The sequence below is a fragment of the Zeus faber genome (genome assembly GCF_960531495.2).
Source record: "Zeus faber genome assembly, chromosome: 6".
NCBI lineage: Eukaryota > Metazoa > Chordata > Actinopteri > Zeiformes > Zeidae > Zeus > Zeus faber.
In genome coordinates this window covers 10,520,553-10,527,614 of record NC_137201.1, presented here as the reverse complement: position 1 = coordinate 10,527,614, position 7,062 = coordinate 10,520,553, and positions in this window count along the sequence as shown.

Sequence of the window (7,062 nt, the reverse complement as noted above, 5' to 3'; positions counted from 1 at the left end):
GGGGTTATCTTTATCTCCACACAAGGTTGAGTGAAGATGGAATGTGATCTGGTCTCTACAATACAGTGTGGCATTCTCTGAAAGAATAGTCTCTTCATGTGAGCTCGAAAGCACTCATTAAAACCCCAAGGCAATGTGTTTCAAAGGCTATGTAACATGGGAGGCTATTGTCCTATATAAAACATGTGAAACATCATTCAAAGAATTGATCACCTGCTCAGGTAGGTACAATGAAAAGCAGCTTTGTTGGGCGTTTATTCAAAAAGGTCACAACGTTTCGACTTTTCAGACAAACAATACTTGGAGTGTGCAGCCTGGAGTGGGAGACCAGCATCGCTGTCAGAAGAGAAAGCGAGATATGTGACAATACAGGAGCGTTTGCTGCAACACTCAAATTCACTCAATCTCCCACATGTGCACCCTCTTTCGGTTGCCGGTGCTGGCTTTCTCCAGACTCCAGCGCCGCACTTTACAGCTCAGCATCTCCATTAGTGGTGCCAGTGTAACTGGTGGACTTCAAGGAGGCGTTGGAGACAGCAGTTGAGGCATGTCTGTAGTTGAGTATGTTGGTAGTAATTTTACCACAGAAAATACCTCAGTTTTTTCTTTCAATGCAGAGCACACAAGTAATTGGCTTTCCCCTTTGGTCTGGCTCTAACTCCACTAGGGCTGGTCTATTGGTGCTCAATACCTTTAAGGTATCGATTGAAGTAACCCAATACTAAGTAGTATCGAAATGTCTCCAATCAAAGACTACCTGCATTCAGTCCTTTTTACATTACATTTAGCAGACGCTTTTATCCAAAGCAACTTACAATTATTCAAACACTGACAGATGCAGCCATCAGGAGCAATTAGGGGTTAAGTGTCTTGCTCAAGAACACTACAGCATGCTAGCAGGAGGAGCCTGGGATCGAACCAGCAACCTTAAGATTACTCGACTACCAGCTCTACCTCCTGAGCTCATAGCCAATCGAATGCTGATTAGCCGATTGAATGCGACGTGTCATTGGTTCACTACTGCAGCGGCTACAAGCCAGCTAATCACTGCAAGCATTTTTTTATTTAATGCGATGTGTGTTTGCCTCACTGCCACAGCAGCAGCTACAGCAGTCTGTTATAGCCTCACAATTTTTCAAGTCTGTCTTAAAACAATAGTCCGGTATCCATAGGGACAGTGAAAGAGGTTTTCCTCAGTGTAATCATTCCTCATGTACTGGCTATTTGTTTAAAATCACACTGCCAAAATACCTCATTGTACAGTTTTGTACAGTTATTTAATAAATATTAATTTGTACACTTTCAAAATGTATTTGTGTAAAAACCATTTGGGTTGGACTGGTGGCATTTTAGGCAACTGAAAGCTTTCCATTCACGTGATTGTTATAGTCGGAAAAAAAGGTAGAAAAATTGATGGAGTGCTCTATTGGTACTGGGATCACTTTAAGGGTACTGGTATTGTACATTTTTAAACAATACCCAGCCCTGAACTCTGATGCAGCACTCATTCCACTCCGTTGCCAGGGCATTTGCATAGCAAATTACTCCAATGTCTAATTTGTGCCCCTGTGGACCAACAGAGCAGGAGTGATACGCCAGGCCCACCTGGGTGAATTGGGCCTAACCCTGAACCAAGAAAAGAGTTGCCTTACCCCTTCGAGAACAGTGACTTATATACCCTAGGTATATTGGTATTGGCTTGATATTGAATTCAGTCCTAAAGGGACCCTCTCTGAGGCCACTGAGGTTATACAGTATATATTGAGCAAGTTGCTGTTAAGTGGCTGATTGGCCCTGTAGGGCGGCTTGTGGGATGGGGTTCACCTGAACCTCCTCAAAATGGAGGCAGTGTTTCTGCTTCATTGCCTTCCAATGGTGCAGGAGAAGGATATCGTCATTCGGACGGACAGTGGTGTACTACATCAATCGTCAGGGCAGTGTGAGGTCTCCATCTATGCATGCCATGGTGCAACATCTCCTTCTTTGGGCAGGTGTCCGAGGGTAGTGTCTGAGGGCTGTCCACCTTCCTTGGATGGCCAATAGGGCACCCTACGTTCTGTCCAGGGATGGCCCCAAACCTGGGGAGTGGCATCATTGTGGGGTGCATTTGGTCTCGCTTTGGAGAGGCTCAGGTGAACCTTTTTGTTTTTCAGGAGACCACTCATTGCCATCTGTAGTACACACTGGTGGGACCCGAAGGGACACTGGGGGTGGATGCATTGGCTAACCAGTGGCCTTGGGCTCTGTTTTATGCTTTCCGTCCTTTTCCTCTGGCTCCACCAGTCATGGATGGCATGACTGGTGATGGCATGATCTGAGGGAGTTACTTGTGGGTGCCCACTGGGTGGTTGATGCGATATCTATGGCCTACAGCAGTTTAGATGTGCCTCCTCCCACCGGTGTGGTGGCCCACTCCACCAGGGGTATGGCTCATGGGTTTTATTTTGGGGTGCTTTGATGGATCATTTTTGTACAGCAGCTGACTAGGCTTTGTCCCTAGCCTTTGCCAGGTTTTGTTGCCCGAATGTGGCATCTTTCATCCGTGGCGTCCTCTGTCCTTGGGGCAGTGGAGCACACCTGATGGATGTCCACACCATACACTTTGGTGTGGTTTTCCTATGCTTTGCAGGATTTAAAGAGGACCTTTCATTCTCCTTTTCAACAAGGTTATATAGGTCTCTGAAGTCCCCAAAACATGGTTCTGATGTTATTTGCTGAAAATACCACTCCGATTATGCATTCGAGCCACTGTAACATACCTCCTATACCATCATGGGGATGGTAGCTCAGGTGGTAGCGCTGGTCGTCTAGTAATCTAAACGTTGCTGGTTCGATCCCAGGCTCCTCGTGCTAGCATGCTGTAGTGTCCTTGAGCAAGACACTTAACCCCTAATTGCTCCTGATGGCTGCGTCTGTCGGTGTTTGAATAATTGTAAGTCGCTTTGGATAAAAGCGTCTGCTAAATGTAATGTAATGTAATAGTGTTCCAAAACAGGCTGATTTCTGTGTGTGTTGCTTTAAATGTAAATGAGCAGCCAAGCTCCTGGTTTCTGAACAAATTGAGGCGAGAAATGAGCAATCCAGTTGCTGAATCTTCACTCATATAAGATCTTACAAGGCATAATTTAAAAGTTTGCTCCGACTTTAACATCCGGAGCAGCACTGAGCTTGGAGCACCGCAAGATACAGCAGGGCTTGGGGCTTTTTTGTTTTCTCAGTTACGAAAAATAAAAAAATTGAATGAAATTAATACATCTGCGGTATTGCTTGCAGAAATGCAGAGTGGATCGTACACCGCAGCCTACAGTACAGTCAACCTACCGTGGACACACACACACAGAAAGACACACACAGCAAATACATTTCCATCGTCTTTTGTCACAAACAGTTGTTATTAATTCCTCTTTCTTTTAAAAGATTTGTGCTGGTCTCTGCAGCCAATAACAGAGCACTTCTCATTCTTAGCTCTTAGCTTTAATGCTAGCAGGTCTGGTCACGCTACAGCTGTGGGTGGAGTTACTCAGATGGAGGGCGGTTCAAATTCGAATAATGACCCTGATGACATGTAGGAGGGCAGCAAAGCTGAACGGCTCGTTTCACCACATGTTTTCTGAAACAGACAGCTCGCAATAAACTGACTGAGTTGTCTTATTTCACAGTTTGTATGCTAGTAGGCCCATCAGAGATCCAAATGTATGTGCATAAGCATTGAAAAGTGAGTTTTTCCATAATAGGCCCCCTTTAAGAATTGGAAGTTCTTTGCTGAATTATTCAACAAAAAAATTATTTGAACTGTGTGGCGGATTGGCCACGGAGGAGAACAGAATGGGCAAGGCAACGTAAAATATACACAGTCTTCGTCTCTCTCCCTCTTTCTGCCAGGGTCTCGCTCGTGCTTCTCTGCTCCTCACTGAAAGAAAAAACACACATTAAAGAACATAAAATTTCCTGCCCTGTGTCAAGCCAATCAGCGCCGCTGGGGCGCTGATTTCCCTGACTCGTGCCGGCGTGACTAGTGTCATGTGTTCTGCCGCGGGGAGAAGCCCGTGCCGGCATTTATAGACCGGGGCTTAACCACACCCCTCGGTCTGCTGGTAGTGCGCCTAATTTCCTATACAGTCTCCTCGACAGCTTCCCCTCTCGTATTTGGGAATCTTGTCCCGTAATAGTCAACTCGCAACTCCTGGCTTCACCTTTTGTCATCTCCAGCTGGAGCCTCCACCAATCAGGGCTCAGAGCCTTCAATCCCAATTCTCCCTTATCCACTCCTCACTGCCCTAATCACTTAACCTTGACATTGTTACACACTAAGTCTGTGTTTCCAACTGGTGTTTCCCAATACAACTACACCCATAAATTCCCAGAACTCCTAACAAGGGCAAAGACGTCACAGCCGGGAAAGGTAGAACTCCAAATAAGGATATACACCAATCAGCCAAATCATTAAAACCACTGACAGATGACGTGAATAACATTGCTCATCTCATTCCAATGGCACCTGTCAAGGGGTGGGATATATTAGGCAGCATGTGAACAGTCAGTTATTGAAGTTGATGTTCTGGAAGCAGGAAAAACGGGCAAGCATAAGGACCTGAGCGACTTTGACAGGGACCAAATTGTGATGACTGACAACTGGGTCAATGACAGGTTTTGTGGAGTGTTCCCTGTATGCAATGGTTAGTACCTACCAACAGTGGTCCAAGGAAGGACAACCGGTGAACGGGCGACAGGGTCATGGGTGCCCTAACGTCTTGGTGCCAGATACCACAGGACAGCTTCAGAGGTCTTGTGGAGTCTATGCTTCAACGGGTCAGAGCTGTTTTGGTGGCACGAGTGGGAACTACACAATATTAGCGGGTATTAGTGGTGGTTTTACTGTTGTGGCTAATCTGTGTATACGTGAAGTGTACTAAGTCAAGTGTGCTAGTGTCTGATGTGGCTCATTTGCCTGGAAAAGCTCACACAAGTGTAACTTTCATCTTCATCTTCAGCATCTTTCAACCATTTTAATGCTGAAAATGGGTAGTATTCCCGTTTAACCCAAAGCTTTCATGGTCCAGAGTTTCTCCAGCCATTTCAGCGCTGAATTTGTGTGGGTGAATATCTGATATCTGAGACTTTCTGTTGGCTAACCCGTTTCCAAGCTATATTAACTAACGTATCAGACTTTAGCCCTGTAAGCAGACAACGCTCCTAATGCCGTTGAGGCCGTCCGTGCGAAAAACCAAATTTCACTTCCCTTGCAGGAGTCTGCCTCGATCATCTCATGTTAGTGTCACGAAGACAGTGGGTAATTTTTAAAACAAGAGGTTTTAGTGTCTTTGAAATTTACACAAAATGGATTTTTGGCAGCAGAAGGTAAAAACAATTTCCTGGCAATCAGTGTGCATAATAAGAGTTGGGGTGTACACACACACACACACACACACACACACACAGTCCACGTGCATACACCTCGTGTACGCCGTCTATGTAAACTCCGACGTGATCAACGGAGATTCAAATCAGGGCAATAAATACAGATAAGAGTCTGAGTTTTTATCATAGTGGTACAGTATGCTCATGATCGAACAGGAGGAGCTTCTTGAGCTGCCCGATAGCACATAAAACAGATGTGTGTGTGTCTAACTACCGACCGGCATTGATGGGACATTCGGATTATGAGGACACATTCAGTGTCCTCATAATCTGAATGTCCTATTAATGTTTTTCAGTCATTTTTAATAATGTTATTCTCTATTTACAATACAATTTACAATATTTACAATATTTACAATTGTATCATCTATCTCTATTTATTTGTAGTTTAAAGTCTACATAATCCCAACAATCTTGTTTATAAAGGTTTTTCAAGAACACTCCATGAATCTATGTGTGTGTGTGCATGCGTGCATTTGTGTGTGTGTGTGTGTCCGTGTGTGTGTGTGTGTGTGTGTGTGTGTGTGTGTGTGTGTGTGTGTGTGTGTGTGTTCGTAATGGTATGTTGCTGCGAAAAATTACAAGAAGCTGCGCCGGGAAGTTATAACTACAAGAAAAATGTTATTAAACTGTATATATTGTTTTTTATTTATATTTTATTTAAAAATAAAAAGCGTATAAGAGAGGGTATTAGTTTGAAGCTGGTTGTGGGGTGGGGATGGTGTGGTTTGAGCAGCCACACCTGACCTGGGTCTAGGTAATTGGGGGCCCAGTATGAGAGTGGCTGCATACCTGTTGCTAGTTGGTTGGTCTAAGTAGCAACAGGTAAAACCCCCATGCCCACACTCACTCAGGAGAGGAGCCCTTGTCACTACACATCTCCATCTGCTCCTGGAATTATTCCACCTAGCCCACTCTCTACAGTGAACTGATGTGTCTACAACCCCGTCGTCTGTGTCTCTGTGCCGGAGGTCCCTGAAAACACCACTTGGGTGACGTGTGGTAGGCGAAACCGCCACACTGGCACCTGAACAGGGACTCTCCAGCATGGGGAAGGGACACAGAAGTGCCGTCCGAAGACGCCCTGGAGCCACCAGCGGTTCAACAGGCGGCCCCAGCACCAACCCTCTCCTGACTGGCAGCAACAGCACCTAGGGTGTCCGGCAGGAGGACCGAGGGAGAAGCAGGCACAGCAACCACCGCAGGTAACCACTGGCAGCTAGCTTCTCCGCCCAGCAGCTAGCTTCTCCGCCCAGCAGCCACCGCCGGGACCATCCGGCAGCCCAGTAGCCAGGCCACCCCTCTAAGCAGGCCCTGTGACGACTATTCCTTCACAGCCAACACAGCAGCTTGAGGTCCCACGCTCCAGAAGAGAGGAGGGGAGTCTGCATTGTCACTCTGGGTGAAGGAAGCCGGTCAACCGTGGTGTTCCAGGGAAGCAAGTCCTCTGGAAGGGGACAAGTTAATATTTTTTGGACATTTGTTTGTTTAAGGTATGGGAACCCTGGGAGTCTGTCTTTTCGGTAGAGTAACCCTAGGTCAGAGTCTGTAATTTACTTTTTTTTGTGTTTTCTGTTCTCTGCTTGGTTGGTGGGGGGGGGGGGGGGTAGGCTTCGGCCAGGTACTCTCCCTGGCCTCAGTTTG